At 36.2% G+C, this 25,227-nt stretch overlaps 1 protein-coding gene across 2 annotated transcripts in view; it reads right to left on the bottom strand.

The window, feature by feature from the left end:
• The window catches only part of Gfrl (Glial cell line-derived neurotrophic family receptor-like), a 590,185-nt gene extending 567,233 nt beyond the window's left edge, over positions 1–22,952 (bottom strand). The window contains exons 1-2 of one of the 2 annotated variants that reach the window (XM_067762821.1): positions 22,745–22,952; positions 21,761–22,661 (exon numbers count right to left, since the gene is read on the bottom strand). The gene's annotated coding sequence lies outside the window, so the exon portion shown is untranslated. Of the gene's footprint in view, positions 1–21,760 lie in introns of both variants that reach the window. The other variant, XM_067762822.1, reaches the window with a different exon arrangement.
• Between the last annotated feature and the right edge of the window lie 2,275 nt (positions 22,953–25,227).

Below are 25,227 nucleotides of genomic sequence, written 5' to 3'. Positions count from 1 at the left end.
CATCATCGATTGCGGGATCGGGTTCGTCATCTCTGCGCGGTGAATCGTAATCGCTGCCTCCATTTAGGAGAGCAGGGAAGTGTTCCCACCATAATCTAAGCACACTCTGGATATCAGTTACAAGGTTGCCGTTTTCGTTTCTACAGGAGTTTTCCCCGGTCTTAGACCTTCCGTCTGTCGCCGTATTTTTTGGTAAAATTTTCGGGCGTTATTTCTGGTGGCTAGCAGCTCAAGCTCCTAGCACTAACGCTTTCTACTTCTGCTTTTTTCTTCCTGAAAAGGCGTCTCGCTTCCCTTTTCAACTCACGATAGCGTTCACTGTTGCGCTCGCTTTTAACGTAGCCCCGTAGGCAGCGTCTTTTCTTTCGGTTGCAACGCGGCATTCTTCATCGTACCAGTTGTTTTTCGTGGCCAACGGTAATCAATTTTTTCCTCGGCGGCAGTACGAAGGGCTTTGGAAATATGATCCCACTGCTCCTGTATTCCTTCAGGATGAGTTGTGCTCTCAGAGAGCAGGTGTGAGAGTCGAGATGCGAAATCATTGGCAGTCTGTTGTGATTGAAGCTTTTCGCCGTCTAGCTTTCCTTGTGTTTTTTGTTCCTTGGTTTTAGCCGAGTCTTCCATTTCATTGCCGGTTTTTAACAATGTCTCAAAACAACCGATCTTGAAGGGTTTTCATTACATTGCGGGCTGTATGAGGCCACCAAATCGGTGGGTAGGCGCACACGGCAAATCAGGTTTTATAACCTCTGTTGTGCTGGGATAAGAGAGATCTTAAACTTAAAGCATATGCAGATGACATTGCCATTTTCATAAGTGGAAAGTGCTGTCCAACAATAGCTCTATGATGTAAAAGGCGCTTCGAGATATACATACCTGGGCATCTAATGTCGGATTCACAGCCAATGTGGAAAAGACAGGTATGGTATGGTTTACTACAAGGTTTATGGTGCCGAATTGTCTGGACCTAAGCTAGGAGGTGCGACCTGCAGAAGAAACTTGGACCAAATATCTAGGTATAATTCTATACATTTAGTTGATTTACATAATCAGATTTTACCTTAATTGTAAATTATTCGCTTTTGCAGTTATACCATGAAATTTCTGTTAAATGCTTCAGATACAATTTTTGTTTGTTGCAAAAACGTTGAAAGTATTATTTTTCTTGCTAATTACTTTTATTCGATAAACTCTCACTAACTTTTACCAATTAAGCTAATTGTTCCAGTGTATTTTTGTATCTTCTTACATATATCTATGTATGTAACAGTGTTGCCAGAACTTTTTCAGAAAAAAGGCTAAATGGACATAAATTAAAAGCTACAAAAAGCTAGAAAAAAAATATTAAGGCTTAAAAAAAGCTAAAAGCATAAGGCACCTTTTTAAAAGTGCTGTTATTTTTTCATGAAAAACTTAATAAAATAAACATTTCATATATCTGGTAAAAAATTAAAAGTAATGTTTACGTCAATCCAATAAAAAGTAAGTAAAATAATTTACAGAAGCAATCTGTGTTTTATAAAAATTATTTATTGTGACCACTCTTCTACTACTACTAATATTACTAGTGCTTCCAACACTATACCTACGTGCACAATGTGTATGTGTTAGTATGCTTGAGACAATGCATCGTTAGCTTAATTCACAAAATAACCAACATATTTTTTATGCTCAGCTGAGCATAGCTCACAGGGTATATTAATTTTGTTCGCATAACGGTACCCTGTAACGGCATAAACTAATCGATATAGATATAGACTTCTATATATCAAAATGATCTGGGCGAAAAAAGAAATTCATTTAGCTATGTCCATTCGTCCGTTGAGTAAATTTTGAGGTATCTTGATAAAATTTGGTATGTAGGTTCCTGGGCGCTCATCTCAGATCCCTGTTTAAAATGAACGAAATCGGACTATAACCACGTCCACTTTTTCGATATCGAGAATTTCGAAAACCCGAAAAACTGCGATAATTCATTACCAAGGACGGACAAAGCGATAAAACTTGGCAGGTGCGTTGACCTTATGACGCAGAATAGAAAGTTTTGGAAAATTGGCGTCGCACCGCCCACTTTAAAAAGAAGATAATCTAAAAGTTTTGCAAGCTGTAATTTGGCAGTCGTTGAAGATATCACAATGAAATTTGGCAGGAGCGTTACTCCTACAATTATGTGGGTGCTAAATAAAAATTAGCAAGATCGTGTAACGAAACCGCACACTTAAAAAAAAAATAATAAATTTAAAAGTCAAGTTTTAAGAAAACTTACTTTATCTTTGTATTAAAAACGGGCGAACTCCGACTATGACCACGCTCCCTTTTCGATATCGAAAATTACGAAAATGAAATAAATGCCATAATTCTATACCAAGTACGAAAAAAGGGATGAAACATGGATGGGTTTTTTGACGCAAAATATAACTTGAAAAAAAAAAAATTTGTAAAATGGGTGTGACATCTACCATATTAAGTAGAAGAGAATGAAAAAGTTCTGATGGGCGAAATCCCAAACCCCTTGAAATCATGACAGGAATACTGCTCGTAGTATTACATATATAAATAAATTAGCGGTACCCGACAATTGATGTTCTGGGTCACCCTGGTCCGATACCTCGAAAACGCCTTCACATATATAAATAAGGTTCACTCCCGTTTAAAACCCTCATTAACATCTTTCATTTGATACCCATATCGTACAAACGCTTTGTAGAGGCACCCCTGGTACACCTTTATGGCGATATATCGAAAACGGATCCACCTATAGAACTAAGGCCTACTCCATTTTACAATACTCATTAGCACCTTTCATTTGATACCCATATCGTACAAACAAATTCTAGAGTCAGCCCTGGTCCACCATTATGGCGATTTCTCGAAAAGGCGTGCACCTATAGAACTATGGCCCACTCTCTTTTAAAATACTGTTTATTACCTTCCGTCTGATACCAATGTCATACAAACACATGCCACGGTTACCCTAGCTTCATTTTTCTACATGTAATGTTCGGTTACACCCGAGCTTAGCCTTCCTTACTTTTTACTATTGACAATGTCCCCAGAAAAACGCAAAAACTTTCAGATCATATACTCCAGAGACTGTGCCTCACTTATTTACGCTCGCATGTAAAAGTATTGCGTAAGAAAGTGTTTCTAAATTTGGTTACAAATATTTAATTTTTTTGTTATACTTCTGCTTTGAATTTGGTAATTTATGTGGAGTAAATAACTAAGTGTATTTATTTATATACGTACATTAGACCGCCAAGAATGGCAAATTTTTGAATTCCTACGGCTCTATTTATGAGATTTATTAAATTACTAAATGGGTGCGGTTTCTAGCTCGTTTTAAAACCTCTTTACTTAAAACAATGAAGAACAAGTTTTGAATCAAATGAGCCACTTCCGCTGTTTGTGTCAAAACAAACTCTCACACCCTAGCATATTATATATTTCTGACCCGCTTTATCATTAAAAAATTTGTTTTTTTCTTCTCTTATAAGCAACTTATTTTCCCTATTTGATGTATACTAATTACCAATACAGAACTTATTTATTTATTTATTTTATTTATTTATTTATAAGGTATTTGTTTAACCGACTTTAGGTCCAATTTTTAATATTAAAACACCAAAAATTATTTCTTCTTTAGTTTACCAATATATTTCGGTTACACACGGTAACTGTCTTCAGGGCTTTGAACTATAAACAAATTACAGAAACATAAAATAAAAATACAATTTACATAAAAAATTAAATAAACATAAGCATTTCTCTACATACATTATTTTACACGTCTTCGCTGTTTAACGTGGAGTTAGTAACTGTCCGCATATTGTTTATGAAGTGTTTGTAGTAGCTCGCGCAGTTATCAATGTCCATTTTGTAATTCATTCGTATGTTAGTCGGTGTGTTTAAAATGTGAAGTACTTCTAAAGTAAATCTCTTATCATATTGTGTCTCTTCCTAAAGTATTGTTGTTTGGTTAAAGTTCGGAGAGTGGTTTTTCGTCGTACAGTGTGTCATAAGCGCTGTTTTATGGTGAGTTGTTCCGTAGCAATGTTTAAAGTTTGATTTATGTTGGGGTAGTCGAGTTTTTAATTTGACTTTGGTTGTGCTCACATATATATTATTGCATGATTCCATGTCATTTCCATTACATGGTATTTTATATATCACATTGCTTCTATCCGCCTGAGGTACCTTAGATTTTGTTCTGTTGAATAAACTTTTTAATGTGTTAATTGGTTTGTGCGCTATTCTAACTTTTTCTTTATTATAACAATTCGAGTTTGCTAAGCGCTCTGATAAATTTGGTACATAAGATAATGATTTGAAAATTTCAGGTTTTGTGATTCCCGTTGACTAGCTTGTGATATAAATCTTTTAATTAGGGTATTTGTATATTTTCAGGAAAATCTTGACTTTTTAATAATACTTTTGCTTCTTCTTTGATCTCTTCGTGGTAAGCGTCATCTGATATATTTAGCATACGTCGTATACAGCCCATTGCTGTATTCATTATCATCATCTTTGGGTGTTTCGAAGGAAAGTTAATGATTCGTCCTGTAGATGTGGGTTTCTTATACCACTTTAAGTTCAATTGGTTGCCTCGTTGAATAATAATTGAGTCAAGATATGGCAATTTTCCGTCGTCTTCGAGTTCCGTTGTGAACTTTATATGTTTGTTATAGGAATTTAATGCGTCAAGTTATTTATTTATTTATTTGTATAAAGAATTTGTACAAGTAAGACTAAAGTCTTTTAGGTAGTACATCAGTAGGTGACGCATATAAATATAATTCCAAAGAAATAGTAAAAAAGAAAACCATAATAATACTAATAACATTAATATCTTAAAAATAGTATTATACATTTTAACATAGAAACATTTTCGTTACACAGATTAAGAATCAAAGATCGAACTATCGTTTAAGAAAAGTTAGGAGCTGAGGAAACATCCAGCTTTTCGTATAGCTTTTGTCTTAGATGGAAGTGAGTTCCATAGATGGATTGAACTGACAAAGAACATTCTGGATGTTGATGAGTACCTAAAGTTCGGAACCAAAAGATTCATAGTTCGAGTAGACTGACACAAATTTATTTTTTTAAATACGTAAGGTGTATTTTGGGAATACAATAGCTTATGCAAAAAGCAAAGGTTTCTCATTTTTAAGAAATTATATACATCGCATCCGAGGATTATTGTGGAAAATGAAGATATATGATCATACTTCTTTTTAGAAAAAATTAACCGAGCCGCATTATTTAAGGCCAATTGTGATTTGTTTAGCGATATCAAGTCAAGGTTACCTTATATAAGCTCGCTGTAGGAAATATGAGGTACAATAAGAGATTTTCCCAGCTTCACCTTGGTGTCTCGCGGCAACAAATAGACAGTTCTGTATAAACTTCGTAGAGTAAGTACTTTAAGTTTTACCAATGACAAGGTTCATATGATCAACACATGTCAGAGTGGAGTTCATTTTAATTCCTAAATTGGTAACCACATCGCGAAAGCATATTTTGTCTCCATTAAGCATAATTTCAGGAAGGTTGTTTAAGTCACACGAGGCGTTCGAAATTGCTATTGCCTTTGATTTAGTTGCATTAAGAGATAGTTTTTTTTTATTTAAGCCCACTCTCCTATGCGTGTTAAGTCTTCATTCAGCCTGAAAAATAGGTCTTCGGAAAGACCAATTGGACGAGACATGTATATTTGAGTATCATCGGCATAAAGATGAATGGAGGCATTGCGACAACAGGCGACTATGTCATTAATAAAAAGCGTAAAGAGTATTGGACATAAGATAGATCCTTGCGGAACATCAGATGTTAAGGAATTTAAATTTGAGACTTTTCAGCATATTTTACTTGTTGAAACCGGTTACAGAGGTAGCTTTGCACTAACTTTATGGCATATGGGCTGAAGTTAAAACTAGTTCCAAGTTTGTGAAATAGTATTTCAAAATCAACCATGTCAAAAGCTCTTGAGAAATCCAAAAGCACTAGCACGGTAAGTTCATTATTGTCAAAAGCCGGACGTATATTTTCAAGAATATTGAGCATGGATGTTGCGCAACTATGACCCCTTCTTGCCTTAGCTAATGATGATTTCTCTGTAGCTGAGCAGTTTAGGATCTCGATGGGTAACAAGCCTCTGCCTTACAACAACTCGACTTGATCAAGATTAGCCTAGTTTCATTGGACGACTTTGGGCAACGTACATTATTAAAAGTCCTTCAAATGGCACTAGCGTGTGAACAATTTACTTTGAGGATTTATGCCTGCTTGCATTCTTCCTAAAAGTCCATTTCTATATTTGTACCCAATTCACGTGTTTAGGAGATGTAAGCAATAAAGGTCACATGCCATATTTTGGTGCATCTTCAGCCTTTAGTTCAAATCTGCATAGACATTTTTTCACTGCAGATATTTTTATGGATTTTCATACCCAAACTGTCAGAATTGCTGGTGGAGCAACAAAATTTGAATCTTTTGCAAATCCCATACATTCATTGGGCGGTCTAATATTCGTGGTAGAAGACCAAAAGCTTCACGTATATGTACATAAGTCTATGTAAGTATAAATGAATTAAGTCACTAATCTATGTATGTTCGTGTTTTATGTACATCTCACGTTCAATTTACGAGGTGCTCAGTTTGTATTGTCTTTTGTTTCGGAGAATTTTTATATGATAAATAGAATTGCAAATGGTCTGCACGGCTATTATGACTAAGTGGTATCATATACAGTTGAATAATTAAGCAAACTGAAAACTGTTACTATTATTTATTTAAAAAAAATTAACACCACAGGAAGAAATAAGAGATTTCTTATTCGAATTATCCGAAATGTAAGCTATTTTAAAATTTATAACTTGGAAAACAATTTAATTAAATCCGGTAGACAATCTGCTTATTAAGCTTGTATAAGCTTTTCTGATGATTATAGTAACAGCATATTTTTTATATCTTTCACGAAAATGAGATGGTATATTAAGTTTGTCACGAATGTCAAAACTGTAAATCCTTAAAAAATATATTGAAACACCAAAAAGGATGACGTCCGTTTGTTAGTCTGCTTGCGCGCAAACTAATCCCTCCCTTTTTGAGAAATCTTGAAGACATTTAGTGAGCGGCTATATTTTGTTCTCCGACTCACCCTTGTAACATTTTTGCAGAAAAGATATTTTTTCTCTCAAATCTTCAATTATCAGATAGAAGTTTCAAAGTTCAGCAGATACTTTAGTGTTTTTCATATATTGTTATCTGGAAAGGATGCAGCCGTATATTGAGTATATATCTCGGTCGTTCAAAAAGGAAGTTTTTAGTCAGCTGCTCTACACCTGGTGCTCTGAAACTTAGATGCAATTGTGGCTATAAGCTCATGGTCATTATCAAAGGTCCCATCCAGCATTTATACTATGTACAAACACACACCAAATTGGCAATTTATACCATTTGGTCAATTTATTACGCAATTTGTCTTATAATAAATTGTAATAATAAATTTCCAATTTAAAAAAAATTGGGTAATAAATTGTTCCAAACTGCAAATGCAACCTTTTAGAGTGTGTTTATTGAGTAGATTTAAACGTCAGTTACGCATGGCTACTATATGGTTGTCTCATCTCATCAGCTGATTTTTTTTTTTTTTTCATTTCACTGGAGTAGGGATTGTCGAAAGAAGATGGCAAACTCAGAATGAAACCAAAATATTGAACACATTTTCTTACAACGCACAAAAATTTCAAAGTTTTATGTTTACATTCCATTCCATTCTTCTAATATCAACACGCGTATTTTGACAGTCTGAACTGCAGAGATGAGCCAACCAGCTATCAAATTACTCTTGTGTAAGCTATATTGAGTTTTATGAACACCACTCAATTTAAATCGAAATTGCCTCAATTTATTTTTCTGTTTGAGCATAGCATAAAGCATAGCTGAGCTAGGAAAAGGCTAAGGAATATATTATCTAATTGTGAGTTTTAAATTGTACAAAAGAAACTGGAAAGCAAAAATGTGGACAAGAAAACTCACTGGTAAAAACATATTGATTTCCATGTCAGCTAATGTTCACGATTATGCCATTAAAAACTTATACGTACTATTGCAGAATGACTCTTTCTTTTTCACAGTGTTTGATAAATATTTGAAATATTGAATCAACCAAGAATTTATTTGCATATTAACGGCATTTAGCGCTGTAACTGTACTTTAAGATTTCAAAAAGCCATGGTGCCTGCCTTGTTGCAGGAAATGGTGAGATAAGGGAACAGGACTGCTTAAATCATAGTGGCTACTAACGGAAACAGTATGAGTCTCCTTGGTTAGTTGTCTCATAGGCTTTAGCTGTAGTACAACTTTCATCATCATCATTTTTTCAGGGATGACAAAGATTGACAGAGATAAGTTGCAGGCAAGCACCAGATGACGGAATTCCTCGCTGCTTGTGCTTTTAAGCATCGCCATGACCTGTCTTAGATGGTTAAATATATTTGATGGTGACTTCTTTAAACCTTAAGGCAGTGAGGGTTATGGGAAACGCTACGCATTTGTATGGCTTGTTGTGTGGATTTGTCAACCGGAAAATGCACAACGAATTGGCGGCGGAAAGCATTTCTTTGCACACGTTAGCACTTTATCGCCAAAGCAATAGGTATTTCGTCATATCGGATTTTATGGGGATTTTACACTTTAACATAGCTTACCAATTACGGTCCAGGGATAGTAGTTCTGTAGATGCTCTTCCCAGTTCATCCGCTTGTGTTTATTCACAATCTATCTGATATGCAAGTTCATGTGCGTGAGTTGAGGCTAGCCAGGATCTTGCTGTCTCACAAGGTTGCTGGCCACTGCTTGCCAATATGAATTCAAGGAACCTTCGAAAATAATATTTCTCTTGACACACATTAGTTAGTGGTGTATACAGTAAAGTCAGCCCGCTTGTTGTTTGGCGCTCAGATGTAGGGAACTCGGCTAAATGCTCCAGCAAGAAGACAAGTCTTGCGCTGAAGATACAACTAAAACATCCCTACTGGGAGTACCGTTACTAAGTCCAGACCAGCTAGCGAGGCGGCATCATCGAAGACAGAAACTTTTTGTACGTGACAAACTGACAAAAGTGTGAACGTCCTGAGCAAATTATTTTCCGAAAAATGCAGCGAATCCAATTTTCTGAAACATAGTTTGTTTAAACCCTTTCCAGATCAAGCAAACTGGAGCAGTCAGCTGCTGGACTTTGTTAGAGAACTACGAGGATTGTAATTTGTGAGAGTGACTCTAAAATGACAATAAGGGAAAAATTCAGAGTAGCTCCGGTACCTAGAAACGGCTGTCGTGGCAAGCTTTACCGCTTGGTATTTAGCTATGTCCCAAGTGTTAAATCTATAACTTACTGAGAAGTTACTTAAAAATTGCAAGCAATATTTCACAATTTCCATACGAATTTTCTTAATAGTAGACCTGTAGTGAAATTCACTAACTTATAACGATGCGATTTGTCGTAGTTAACGATTTTGTCGCTTGCCTTATCGATTGTACTATTCACTAACTTAGTTTTAAGCACTCGAAATAAATGACACTTAAATTTCGTTTTAACAGTAGAAAGGTGGCAGCACAGCTCAACGAAACGTAAAAAAAGCGAATAGCGCAAAAGTAATGCCAAAAATAAATGAGTTCCGTATACTAACTGCTTTTAAAGGCCGCGGCACAATGAAATTTTTAATATAGATGCGTTTAACACAAGCTTATGTATTCCAATAACATCACCACAATCAACCAAGATGTTGCGTTCGTAAATATAAAGGAACTTCAGACTTGGCAATTGAAGTTTATTACGCCTTACCAATTCACATACAAAATTTCGCGAAGCACTCTTATAAACATTCTCCCTATACAACAAAAATACTTGCTGCTAACTTATTCTGCGTCGTATTCGATTGTTATATTGCAGTTTTTAATTACGAAAAATGTTAGAAACTTTACCAACCAGTGGGAAAAATAATTTCACTTGCAAAGTGTGCCAACACCCTTAGCCAAAGCAAATATCAAATGTTTCTTCTTATGATTTGTTTGCAACAAAATTTGGGAGTTGGCTTCTTTTCAACATCAGATGGCGCCAGTGTCGCTCGTTCTACCGTTCTCCATAAAAATACGTGCAATCTACTCATTATGCATGAGCTTGTGTTAAACTCATCTATATGTAAAACTGCTTATGTGTCGGGGCTTTAAAAGACATTTTTGTGCAAGTTTTTACCTATTTTAACAAGAGGTAACTAAATGCGGCCACCGTGGTGTGATGGTAGCGTGCTCTGCCTGCCACACCGTATGCCCTGGGTTCGCACCTCGGGCAAAGCAACATCAAAATTTTAGAAATAAGGTCTTTCAATTAGAAGAAAATTTTTCTAAGCGGGGTCGCCCCTCGGCAGTGTTTGGAAAGTGCTCCGAGTGTATTTGTGCCATGAAAAGGTCTCAGTGAAAACTCATCTGCCTTGCAGATGCGGAGTCGGCATAAAACAAGTAGGTCCCGTCCGTCCAATTTGTAGGGAAAATCAAGAGGAGCACGTCGCAAATTGGAAGAGAAGCTCGGCCTTAGATCTCTTCGGTGGTTATCGCGCCTTACATTTATTTATTTAAGTAAATGCGGTATTAATTTCATTTTTTCTCTGTTGATTTCGCAGTTATTCTTGTACCTCTTAATTGACCATCAAGTTGAGAAATAATATCATGAGCCGAGTCTGGGGATAGTCGGTACAGCTTTCGAAACTCCGTTGCAAGTGCAGTGGGTTATCTACTGCTCTAAGAAGATGTCTGTCCACTGGCGATGGACTTAGTAATTCTTCATCTTGTGATTAAACGTACTCCAAGTACTCAAATGCCATTTATAAATAAAGCAGCTTTTCGTCTTTGAAAGTATATAATTAAAGTTCTGATTTTCTTTTTTAACTAAAATTTCCAGAAATATAAATTTCGTGATTTTTAACACAGCCAATTTACTTGCCGTTTATTTAACAACACAGCTGATCGTCGATAAACGAATATCGAAACTAAATAGCTACTGAGTAACGAAATTGTTATAGTTGCCGATTCGCAAATAAAGCGATGGCAAATGTCGTTAAAAAGTTAGTGAATTCTACTAGTGATGGTTTGCTCAACACATCAGCCACATGCTGCGTTCGAAGTGCGGGTATAAATATGCTCATAACTTAAATACGTGTTTGGCATATTTAATATTTTTGACATTTTCTCAATGGCTAGCACTTTTTCTTTCGAAGACCCATAGGTACAAACGTATTTACTTGTTTATATTTCAGAATTATAGTAAAAGGGGAGCGAAATTTTCAACTTGCTTATTTCTTCAACAGCGATTGCAAGATTTTACAGTTTTTGTATTCGAATGTGCTTACAAATAAGAAATGGGCCTAATTTAAAAGTACCAAATAATCAATAAAAGCATTTGATATTTTTTTAGTTCGTATGCAAATAAAACTGGTCAAATTTTTCGTTCATTAATAGACAAAACAACAAAACAATGCATACACACATGTATGCATATTCCTTTGTATGTCCCAGAACGGCTATAGGTTTGTGAAGTAGCTCAAAATATTCTCAATGTAATTTGCCGGTTGCCACTAAAAAAAAAGCACGGCAATTTCCCATCGATAAAACTATAATACGACTTTCTACCCCATAAAAATATTAGACGGTTGTGAAAAATTTAGTTCCTACGAATTTTATTCAGAAAAACAGATGACTGTTTCAATTTTTGGTAAATAATATATTTTACTTTAATGAAATAAATAGCAAAAAAAAAAAATAAAAAATTTAATTTTTGTACTTAATTCTTGATTTGAGGAAAATAAAAATTTTCCACATAAGGATTTTATTAAGTCATATTGTTCATAGGTAGTGACTGAAGGATATGAGTACTGAGTAAGTAGTATTTAATTTAATTTTAATTTATTTGGATTAAAGTCGACACAGACACAATGCGGTCGACTACTAAGATATATAAAACATAAAATTAATGTTATAATTAAAAATATTTAAATTCAACCATACATAGGAAAGAAAGTACAAAATATCAGGCCAGACGTGACAGTATTGAATTATGCAACTCGGAAAACGATCATTCAAAACTGATGCAGTTATACAAGTTGTTGTAGTGCGAACACCAACTTCGCAGTGGATTATTTTTGGCAAATTTTTGCCGGCAAAGTGGTAAATAAAAAGGCACAAAGTGCCTGGACGTTCTACCAGGAACAGCAAAATTTAGTCGACTAACAAGATCAGATGAGTCGATCTCGCCCATAATGAGCTTGTGAATGAACATTACCCCGAGTAAAGTTCTTCGATTTTCTAAAGTTGGCAGATTTATAAGGAGAAGCCTATTTCTATGTGGTGGCAAATGCACACTAGAATCCCAGTTAAGACAACGTAGTGCAAATATAATGAATTGCTTCTGTACTGACTCAATACGCTTTATAAAGTTTTGATACCCTGGGCACCAGACACACGAACAATACTCTAAGATTGGTCGTACCAACGATGTGTAGAGGGTCTTAGTCAGATACGGATCATTAAACTCCTTAGCCCATCGCTTCACAAAACCGAGTATACCCGTTGCTTTGCTTACCATTGATGAGATATGCGTATTAAAAGTCAGTTTAGGATCAAAAAGAACGCCTAGATCACTTACGACAGATATACGCTCCAAAGGCGTGCTGTTTAACGTATACGATGTCAAACTTGGCTTCACTCGGTGAAATGTCATTAGTTTACACTTCGAGCAATTCAAAACTAGTAAATTTGCAGTACACCAACATTGAAATGAGTCCAAGTCTGCCTGAAGAATCTCCACACGGGAACACTCCGAAGGTAAGTATGAGTAACAAAGTTTAACATCATCTGCATACATAAGAGTTCGGGAATGTATGAGAGTTTGTGGTAAGTCATTTATAAACAAGGTAAAAAGTAACGGACCCAAATGACTACCCTGAGGCACACCAGACGTTACATCAAACAAACTAGAAAAGCTGTTTTTAAACAAAACTTGTTGAGTCCGATTCGCGAGATAGCTTTCGAGCCATGCAAGCAAATGCTTTGGAAATCCAAGTAAATCAAGTTTGTAAACTAAAAGCTCATGATTGACAGAGTCAAACGCTTTACTGAAGTCGGTATAGATCACATCCGTTTGCCTATTGTTTAAAAATCCATCCATTACAAAAGAAGTAAACTCTAGCAAGTTGGTAGTAGTTGATCTACGCGGCACAAACCCATGCTGGCAGGGCGATAATATGGAGCTACACATGTGTTGAAGTTGACATGTAATTATTCGCTCAAATGTTTTGGGAATAGCTGAAAGCTTAGCTATACCTCTATAGTTCTCGATACTAGACCTACTACCTTTTTTGTGTAAAGGTATAATAAATGATTTCTTCCAAATCAATGGAAAAGTGGCAGATTCCACAGATAATTGGAATAATTTATGTATCGGCTCAGATAAGTTAACTGCACAGTATTTGAGTACACAACTAGGAACGCCATCTGGACCCGGAGAAAAAATCGGTTTCAAACCGAGAAGGCTCTGAAGAACAGTATTCTTATCAATTACTGGATTAGGAATGCAATTAAAACTTTCCAAGTTGTAGGAGTGTTGACCGGGTTGAAAACGTTTAGATGAGTAGGTCGACCTGAAGAATTCTGCAAATAATTCCGCAATATCATTATCAGAACTAGCATTCTTGCAACCAAAAGAAAAAGTAGCTGGAAAACCAGATGTTTTCCTCTTGGAATTAACAAAACTGTAAAATCTTTTCGGATTGTTGAAAAATTGAAATTTACAACTGCTTAAGTACAATTTATAACATTGTTGGTTTAGACAATGAAAGTTGCAACGAGCAACCGAATATTTAGAAAAATCGGCAGACGATCCTGATCTCTTGAAACGTTTATAAAGCCTAGTATCCATACTTTTTTCTAAGAACTGAGTAAAGTATCGACAATTTACCTCAATACTTTTCGCCAATATTTTACCAAGTGCCGATGGTCTACATGTTTAAGATCAACAAAGTTCAGTCCATTAACACCATAACTAGAGCATAAAATTAGATCGTGACGATGCAGTAAAAGCTTCGCACTCAATTTAAACCGACTTTTGGATAATGGTTGAACGGGGCACGATTTTTGCATATGGTGGTAAAGAAAAGTACGTGTTTATTGTCTAGAATCACCTACTTACTCACTTAATTGGCGCTTAAATGTCTAAATGGTTATGGCCGTCCAATAAGGCGCGCCAGTAACTCCTTCGCTCCGCCAACCGGCGCCAATTGGTCACAACAAGGGAATTTAAATAGTTTTCCACCTGGTCCTTCCAACGGAGTGGGGCCGCCCTCTACTTCTGCTTCCATAGGCGTGATCCGATAGAAGCACTTTCTTGGCCGGAGCATCATCTTTCATTCGCATAACATGGCCTAGCCAGCGCAGCCGCTGCGTTTTAATTCGCTGTACTATGTTGATGTCTGCGTATAGCTCGTACAGCTCATCATTAAATCTTCTTCGGTACTCGCTATCGCTAATGCGTAGAGGTCCATAAATCTCTCGAAAAACTTTTCTCTCGAACACCCCCAAAACCGCTTCATCTGCTGTTGTCATAGTCCATGCTTCTGCCCCATATAGCAGGACGGGTACGATAAGTGACTTGTAAATTATGATTTTCCTTCACCGAGAGAGGACCTTACTTTTCAATTGCCTACCTAGTCCAAAGTAGCATTAATTGGCAAGATTGATTCTTCGCTGGATTTTAGTGCTGATGTTCTTGCTAGTGTAGATGCTGGTATCCAAATAAACGAAGTATTTTACTATTTCGAAATTATGGCTGCCAACAGTAGCGTGGTTGCCAAGACGGGTATGCGCTGACTCTTTGCTCGATGACAGCAAATACTTCGTTTTGTCCTCGTTCACGATCAAACCAGTCTTTACCGCTTCTTTTTCCAGTTTGTAGTAAGCTGAACTAGCAGCGCGGGTTTTTAGGCCGATGATATCAATATCATCAGCATATTCCAGTAATTGCACGCTTTTATAGTGTATTGTTCCAGTGCCGTTAAGCTCTGCAGCTCTAGAATCACTAGCCCCAACAAACTAATGAAATGTTGCTAACTCCATAAAATTTCAATATGTTTAAACTTGTTATGCAATAGATCTTCTTCGTTCTTTTATGGAACTTTATTGGGTGGAGTTAGCAGCTTTTGCAGCATCGTTGACGATATATTGGTCTTGAAAATGGTCGAAATCAGAATCTATCCATGCCCACTTTGGGAAATGGTAAAAAGGAACAATTCTTTAACAAATACTTATGAAGTGGGGAAACTTGACGAATGGATAAAAAAAAGTTACTATATACAATACTAGTTTATTAAAATTTTGTTAAATGGGAGTGACGCCGCTCTAATTAAGCAGAAGAAAATTTTAAAGTTTTGCATGCCGTAAATCAAAATCGATTGATATATTTTTGCAATTTGACGGAAATGTGGTCCTTAGTGTTACATATAGATCCGATCTAAAGCGGATAAGGACCACCAATAATATATACATTTGGTACGTAACAATACAATAAATCGTTATGATCCTCTTCTATTTAGTTAATTCCTCCAAAAATCGTTTAGTGCCATGGAAAAAAAAACTTGACGCGTTCTATCTCCGAGGAGATCTAGACCGAGTTTCTCTTCTAATTTCCGTCATGCTATTTTTATTTTCCTTACACGTTGACGGGACAGACCTGCATATTTAATGCCGGTTCCTATTGGCACACGGTGGGGTATTTGATCAATCTAGCTGACCAAAAGTCGATTTTTTCAAAATAGTCCAACTTTATTTTTTTTTTTTAATATACCCCTTAGCATTCCTAGATGTCCACTGAATAGTGTTTATATCCCAAAACCCCTCTGCGAAGTCAACGGCGCTAACCGCGCACATCTAAAGTTTTATAAAAATTGTGTGAAGTTCGATGTATTTTTGGATTCAAAAGCAATATACATTTCTAACCTAAACAATTGTTCACTTGTTTAGCCTAAATAAAGTTTAGTTACATTTTCTTTTAGGACAGGTAAATGTATTTTTAATTTATATGTTAGAGTTTTCATACAGCATGTTCTAACTGAGTTATTCTACTTGTAATACCACTACTTTTCAATATAAGATTTTTTAAAAACCTTGCAAACTGTTAAACGCTTTGGCGGAAATGTATATTTATTCAATTCTAATTCATTTATTGAATTCAACTCTTTACCTTAACAATGAATTATGTAAGTCTATATTGACGATAATGTCATTTACAATGATAGTTGATTTAACTTCATTGATTATTAAATTATTGGTTATTGTAACACAAAAAGGGAAATTGATTATGGATGGTCTGCCTCTCGACTGCGCAGGGGTTTGGTTATATTTTGGGGACTAGTGCAGCACAAGTGCCATTTCTAGTTGATTGATAAGGAAAATTACAACTTACGGTTTGTGGATAGATACTTCCTTTGGTAATCCCTTTGTTGGATGTGGTGGAGGTAATGCTGAATATGATTGCTCCGGATTTGGTAGCCAGATGAAAATGCTAGATGCTTGTAGATGATATACATAAAACGGATCCGGTTGTTTGTTGGATGTAGGTTGTTCGCACAAGTAAAAAGCAAAAAGCGAGATGACGAACGCACTGGTATTTATAAGAAATGAATTGTCGATAGAAAGCAAATCACGCATATGACGACTGGAAGTATTGGATGACAACTCCAGTATACTTTACAGCCAGGGTTGTATGTGCGCAAGTCATACAACTAGTTAGGAGAACGCAAGTCACAGGAGGAAGTGATCGCAAGTCACAGGTGGGGTCAGGTGACAAAAATTCAATTAAGAACAGGAATATCATTTGCTATTTAAGTGATCACACATCACTTAAACACAAAAAAACGATATATCTTTTTTTCACGGCATATCATGTCAGTAATTTTTTGGCAATACATAAGTTTGTGTTTGTTTCAAAGTTTAATAACAACAAGTAAAGGTGTCTAAGTTTGGGTGTAACCGAATATTATATACTCAGTGTGAGCTTCAACTGTACATTTTGTTTCAAAAAATTACTTTTCTAAATAACACGTGGCACCGCCCGTTTAAAAGAAAAATGTCTCCCCATTTCCTCTTACAGTAAAACTTGATTAGTGAAATATCATTGATTCAAAACTATTTTTTGCTAAGTTATATATATATTGAAGCCAACGATCCTTTTAAACTTGTTTTATATCTAAGTTGCCGTGGTTTTTGGTCGATCTCGTCCATTTTTATTAGAAATATTTTCTGCTATAAGGAAAATATGTGTACACAATTTCATTACGATCAGTTAATTTTTCTTCGAGTTATGGCTCCCGAAACATAGAAATTTGCTTGGTCATAAAAGAGGCGGTGCCACGCCCATTTTTTTGAATTTGAGGTTTTTCCTATTTATTGTTATAAATCCACTTGGGAAATGAAATACCATTGATATTAAGTTTTCTTTGCAAAGATATAGATTATGTTATTTGTCCACGACTTTTTAAAAATCTTTTATATAAAAGTGGGCGTGGTCCTTAACCGATTTCGTTAGTTTTTCTTCAAAGCATTCGCCATAGTGAAGGAAACTTCTCTGCGGAGTTTTGTTACGATAGGTTTAACGATTTTTGATTTATGATTAATAATATTTGTAAAATTTATTTAATCACAAGTAGGCGGTGCCACTCCCATTTTAAAACTTTTTTTTAAATTTTTATCAAGAGTCTCCATATTAGACCACATGTCAAATTTCAACATTCTAGGTGTATTATTTACTAAATAATCAGGTTTTTTGTGTTTTCCAAAATGGTATATATATAAAAAGTGTGCGTGGTTATCATCCGATTTCGCTCATTTGCAATACCAATCTATTCTGGGTCCAGATAAACTCGTGTACCAAATTTGATGAAGATATCTCAATATTCACTCAAGTTATCGTGCTAACGGGAGGACGGTCGGACGGACAAGGCTCAATCAAATTTTTTTCGATACTGATGATTTTGATATATGGAAGTATATATTTATCTCGATTCCTTTGTACCTTTACAACCAACCGTTATCCAATCAAAGTTAATATACTCTGTGTGAAAAGCAAGCTGAGTATAAAAACGGCTGCGCATACCCGCGATTGTTTGAGTGGTGATCAATTTTGTAAGAGACTGATACCTTTTTGGCAAAAGGTGGCAACCTTGTGAAAACATCCTCAGGACAACACCTAGGTGGAAGGTCTTCACAGGTAGTACTGTATCGATGCACCAAATTTGATTCAAATCGGTATAGCCGTTTCCGAGATGGTATTGGATAAACAAAGAAATATAAAAAAGAAGGTGAGGTGGACAACCTAAGTGGCAACCCTACTTAAAATACCCACATTGCCATATATCATGTAATACCAAAAAATGACTCCAGGTCTAACCGAAACCGTTAGCCCGATCCATAGTAATTCTGCGCGAAACACCGTGAATTTACTGTAAAATATTTCTTTTCATAACAGTGAAGTAAGACAATCACTTTTTGAACAGAAATAACTGCTTGAGACCCCTTTAAAAAAAAATAAATAATAAAAATAAATTTAAATAATTTAATGTTCGTGACGTTTCCTTAAAATATATCTAAGAGCACACAATTAGGTATATATGTAGTGTTCGGTTTCGTCCAAACTTTAACATCCTTACATCCTTTCTAATATATTCAAAGCATAAGATGTCATTACAAAGAATTTTTTTTCACATTTGATAAAACTTCCGTATTACTCACTTGGATCGAGTACACTCGATAATTTTTCTGAGTATGAGTACTAGCATCGATACTTTGATCCGAGTATTCAATATGAGTGTCGATACTTTTTTTAAAAGTTCTATCACAATTCATAGGTACTAAATTTTTTTTCTTAAATGGTCTTTGTGAAAAATAATTTTTTTTTATTCTAAAAATAATGAGGACCCAAATTTTTTCTTTTGAGAAAATTTATTTTAGAAATCGCCTTAGTGAAAGCTAATTTTCCACCACCAGTCTGATAAATGTGTGCGTTTGCAATTGCTTTCCATTTGTGCAAGCATTATTATTTTCTCCGGTAATTTCAACATAAAAATTGGCACGCGTTAGTAGAGTAGTTACTAAGTTTTTGTTAAACTGCAAATAAGCTGTTTATTTCATTGAAAACGAAAAACGTAAAAGAAATACGCAATATTACCACAATTCGTACATAAAGCAACAAAGCGGCAAAACATTTAGAAATAAATGACTTTGCTATGTGCACGTATTTTTAAGATACTTTAGTTCCTTAACACCTCATATAAATAAATTCAATACACATTAGCTGATCGTTGCCAAACATTTATAACTTTAGTATTGTTGTTATTGATCTGCTGGTTATAAATTAGTTAATCAATCTGGTATTGAGCACAAAAAAATTATTTTCTAGTTAAGTATTTATGTCTGTTTTTTTCACAAGTTAGGAAGTCTTACTTATATTCTTAACTAAATTAAACTGTCTGCTCCGCTCGTGTGGAATTATAATTTAGCACGGTGCGCTTGTTTAAGGTTTAACCCAAAAGCTCCTTAAATTACCAATTTGCCCCTCTCTTAAAAGTAATATTTTAATTATCTCAATCTAATCTACTATAAATTTGTGAAAGTATGTCTGTATGGACTTGCAACCTAAACCACAGAATGGAATCGAACGAAATTTTGCCATGACATACCCTGAGTGCGTCAATCTATGGTAGGCTATATAAAAAATTTTTCGACAAGGGGGGGCGGGGCGTGGCACCTCCCGTATAACTGGAATTTTTTGTTTTCAATATATCTGAAAGTATTAAAGCTAGACGAGTGAAATTAGGTGAGGAGGTATACAAGACTAATACCTACCCCTCGGGAAAAATTGGGGATAGCGAAAAAGGGGTGCGGCATCTCCCATACAAATGGGGGTTGGGATTAGTCTAATATATTAGTCTATATAGTACTGCTTTTATTTATACCTGAACCACGTCGGGTGCTCTGCTAGTATAACAATATAAAAATACTGACGACCTTGCCTTCTGGCCGGGCCGGTCCTTTTGTCTCAATGAATTTTCCGCGCTTCAGCTGTTGAAGGTAACCTTTTACTGGCGATTTCCCTGTGTAACGTGCATTCCATGGAATATGATAAATTTTGGCCGATTTTAGAATTGCTCCCTTGCTCCTCCTAAAATTTGTTACACCTCCTTTTTAAATTAGTACGAAATTACAAAAAATTTAAATGGCACTGAAAAATAAAAACAACTTTGGTATTGAAAGTTTCGGGAACAGCTTAACTAAAAAAGCATACCAGGACCATTCACAATATGGCTACGTGCAAAGTGGGGAAGGCCCTTAACGAATTTTCCGCATTTTATGTATCGCAACCAGCTATTCAGACAAGGCTACACCTTTTCTGAAATTTCTTTAACATAATGCTTAAGACGATATTTCTTGCAGCAGAACTTAACCGTGAGGGTACAATTTATTATAAGGCGAATGGTATTGATATTATTGGCCTAAACAAACGTGTGTAAGTTCTTCCTTCTCTAGATTAGATACAGAAGCAACAAAAAGAAATGGGTCTTGCCGTAAATGAGGACAAGATGAAGAACTTGTTGTCATCCGAGAAGGAATTGACGCATTCACGCCTGTCATTGCTGACGGATATAAGTTTGAGACTGTGAAGGATTTGGTCTATTTGGGAACTGGCATTAATAGCAAAAATAAGTAAAATCAAACGGAGAATAACTCTTCCCAACATGTGCTGCAATAAAAAAGTTAAATTCTCTCTCCGTGAACAAAAATCACGCTCATCATACCTGTGCTGATGTATGGCTCGGAGAGTACGAAGCAAAAGTTCCCGGAGATTAATGGTTCTATCTATGATGCCGACAGCGAGGGGTTGCCAGCACAATATATAGCTTCTCCAACGCAATTGTCAACATCACCTAACCGTGGCGAATTCTACTTCTTTAACAGCCAAGGCTCTGGCGACCCCAAGTTCCTCATGGAGTGGGAGAGCGGGATGGCCTAGAAGGTACAATGAGGTCATACCAAATCATTCACGAGATTGTCGGGCACCTTAATATTGATTGTTCCCGAAACGTAGCGGATCTGCATCCGGCAGAGCACCAACAACATCTATAACACTCCCCAAGGCCTTCGGGGAGTGTCCTTATCGCTACAACAACAACAGCAACAGGAAGGTGGAGGAAGACTTTACGCCCATAAGTGCTCCCAGTTGGTGTTAGTCATTGTGCAACAGGGATAGCTGGCGGAATGCATATACAGACAAGCAAAGTCAAAATGTGCGTTGAACTCTGCTTATGATGCACAACTGTAAACCTTATATAGAACGCCTTATCAAGACGTGTATTACAAATTCCCATTTTGACGGCAATGATCAACCACTTAAAGAACAAAAAAGCTTATATTACAAAAACAGGATCCAAAACATACAACGGCATTTTCGCAATAAAGCCTTACGCCTTTATTTGTTGTAATACAAATTTTAGAGAAACATATTTTTCGCATTATAAAGTACGGTTATCTATTATAAAAGAACGCACGTAAAAATATCTTTTAAAGTACAAAAACTTGTTGCTACTGGGTATACATTGTTACACGCTCGCGTAAATATATACTAATAGAAATGTTAAAATCACAGTAGAATAAAAATTACCGTTTCTCGCTTGAATGCGCTAAAAACTGCCACAAGTGCTCGGGGGTCAACAGTGCGTATGAGTAACCTATACACACGAGAGTAGGCATATTAGCCCGGCTAATACGCTAACAGCGCACAAACACAATTATTATTTGCATGAGCTCGCTTTTTGACGAGATTTACAAAGCTGAACTGCAACTGACGCGGCCTTGCGAACAAATGACGCGACGAAAAAACTAAAACAAATTGTTTTTACTTGCCGAAGGCGGCATAGTTTTTATATGAAAATGCTAATTTGAACTCACACACTGTTCATTGCTAAGCAATTACTTTATTTCACATAATAATAATTTTTTTTAGTTTATTTACTAAGCAATTCTCTTTTTTTTCAGTGCGCTAATGAGCGAAAACGCAGCAGGCAGTAATCAGCGAGTGCGTAGCTCAGCACGTGAGCAGCAGGAATGCTATAATTTGCACCGCTAAGGCGTGACCCGATTCACTATGTAACAATTCCAAATAGTTGGATTTTTTATAATCGCCACTACACAAACGCTTTATGATGAAGTGTGTTCATATGTGAGAATTGAGCTTATTTTGTAAACCGTCCATTCACACACAATTAGTTGTCACTAATTTAGCTAACATAACTTTTTTCTGCACTAAAACACTTTCCTGGTGTTTGTTGAAAACTCACGCATTCACATTATTTTTATTTTTATTTATTTTTTTTCACATTAAAAATGCATACTTTGGCAAACTTTGCCGTAGATGGTTGTTTATTCAATTAACAATTATCATCTCATAAGCCACTCTAAATAATTATTCATACTCTCATTATATTATTATTTTTTTACATTCACGCATTTATAATTCTTTTATTTATAAATTTTTTTTTTCTATTTTCCTCATTGCTCCATTCCTTTAAATAAATTCCTTTATGCATAAATTACACATTTAAACATGCCAAGTACCAAAGCGTATTTTACCTGTGTACAATTTTACATTTATATTTACATATTTGCATACACCCACACAACCACACAACGCGCACGTCCTTGTACACACGTCGCAACCGCGCGCTCATTAGCCGCGTAAACTTACAAACGTGCAACATCTAAACCGCTTTACAAGTATGCATAGTTTTATGTATGTATGAGTTCAACCATTTTAATTGTTTCGTGCGGCAAGGCGCGCGCTTCAATTGATTTGTTTTCTCTGCTCTGTCCTACGTACAACTGACTTTGAGTTGAACAACGTCGCACGTCTTTTGCCTAGGTTAGTTTCATCTGCATTTTATCCGAGATTGAGAGTTTGTGCGGATAAAATTGACGAAGAGAGCTTTGTTTCTCTCTTTCGAACATAAAATTGCTACTCTTTTGAGAGAAAGAGTAAAATTTTTCAGGTGTTAATGTTGTCGCATAATTATTTGACTGGCATTGCAAGGACGCAGACATAAAAAACTGAACTAATAGTATATACTCAGCTGTGGATTTGAATCCTGCTTACATGGCTTAGTTTTTAATACGAATCTTTTGATTACATGCGAAAACCAGTTGTAGAGGTCGCTTTAGTCAAGTGAAATTGCGCCATAATCCTTTTAAAATTCATCAATGACTTTTGCCGAGTGGTGACATAAGGTTAACGGCCATAAGGACAGTTGTCTTACCACTGTATGACCACTCTAAATAGTCGTAAGGTCAATTTACAATTTTTAAATTTGTTAAGACTGGCTGGTTTGTGATGAGTTTACAAGGACTGAATGGACCCATACGGTTACCAGAAGTTTGCCCAAACCTAAAAACCCTATCAGGGACAAGGACCTATGCTGTGAAATAACTCCATACTTTTGACAAATACTAAAATCTTTCTAGGACCTATGATACTTGCGGTTTTTAGATCTGATAGCTGTAGCACTCGTTATAATTGGAGTCTTAGCGTGGCTAGCGCGAGGCATGAATACAAAACGTGCTCGCTCGTTTCCTCCTCTAACTTGCGCTTCCTATATCTCTATATCATTGCCAAGGCCTAATTTTAAAGCACGTGAAGCTAGAAGTCAATGTTCAGTGTCACAATAGCCACAAAAAGCCTACAGTCCTCCCTTTTCAATTATAAGAGTAATATCACCAGTCTAAGGGTGCAAGAATTGATCTTCGACACTGCCCAGCCCCACACTTGATCGATAGCGTGCAGCTCTCACCTACCTTTAGTCTTGCGCCATCTGATTGGAACGCCTACGATAAAATTTATTTGTTTTAATCTTTTTCCATAAGCCTGGGTCCCTGGGCTATATACATATATGTTTATTTCTCCCTATATATGAATTTTTCCCCCTCTTCGTTCCAGAATTGCTTGAACTCTAACACACTTTTAGATGTTGTTCTATGAGAGGCTTTTGCCTATGATGCTGTTTGGTTGTCAATGTAAAAATTTACGAGGCCACAATTTTGGCTACCCTCCTCCAGTGTTTCCACTGCTTTAATTAAGGCTACTACTTCTACCTCGCAGCTTGTTGGATTTTTTTATTTCCGCAACTGCGCAGTATACTGCAGATAAATATTTGGAAATTCTCCCCCCAGCGGGCGGGAGACTTAAAATATACCCGCGACTAAAACGCCAAGTTGATTCAAGCGGTTGTGTAGCGCAACCCTTTCAAGTTGTTGCCAGCGCTAAATATAGCGTCTCCACCCCGTGGCGAGTCCTGTTACTTTAGTAGCCGAGGCTCTGGCTATTCCAAGTTGCGCATCGCCTTCGGGGTGTCCTTATCGCTAAAACAACAACAAAAACAGCGCAGAAGTTCTTGACGATATTTTTTATATGCAGTTGAGAAACTACAGGCTTCCTTAAATATATTCGCTCAAATTGCAGCTATCTTATTAGTGACGCTTATAAATAAGGCCAACCAAGCCTGAAGTGGTGTTTCTCGATAGGAAGCGGACTGGACGTTGTTAAAAACTGTACCGCGGGCGCAGGACAGACCAGTCGTGACATGACACAACGTATCGCGGATGCTTATATTCATATCTTGAGCCTGTTTTGAGGACTCGGATTTTAGCAGCTGTCTTCGGATTTTTCCTTCGAATTGTTCCCTAATGCGATGACCTCTATTTCAGGGAAGTTGACAATAAAGCATACTTAATGAACCTATTCAGTATCTTCTTCGTTGAAGTTGGCAATGAAGCATTCTCTTCAGAGTAGTGCGGTCACCTCAGCCCTCGAATCAGAAAAAAAAAGTATTCCCTTAGGAGTAATGCGGTCTTCTTCGTTGGAAAGTTGGCATTAAGTTTACTCTTGGTACGTCTCTTTACTAGCCTAAGCATGTACATATTGCAAAGATTCTTTTGCAGAAGGACAAAGATAAGGTTGCTCACATCTCAAAATTGTGACCATTGAGTAAACTCTTTAATAATAAATGTTTTATTAAATGGTTGGATAGGCATAAGCAGCTAGATGCCGATATTTTGTTGATAACTCTTTATAGTTGTAAT

Source organism: Eurosta solidaginis, chromosome 1, assembly GCF_040869045.1.
Source record: "Eurosta solidaginis isolate ZX-2024a chromosome 1, ASM4086904v1, whole genome shotgun sequence".
Classification (NCBI taxonomy): Eukaryota; Metazoa; Arthropoda; class Insecta; order Diptera; family Tephritidae; genus Eurosta; species Eurosta solidaginis.
Note: the sequence above shows the minus strand (reverse complement) of the source record. Positions and strands in the feature narration are given on the sequence as shown.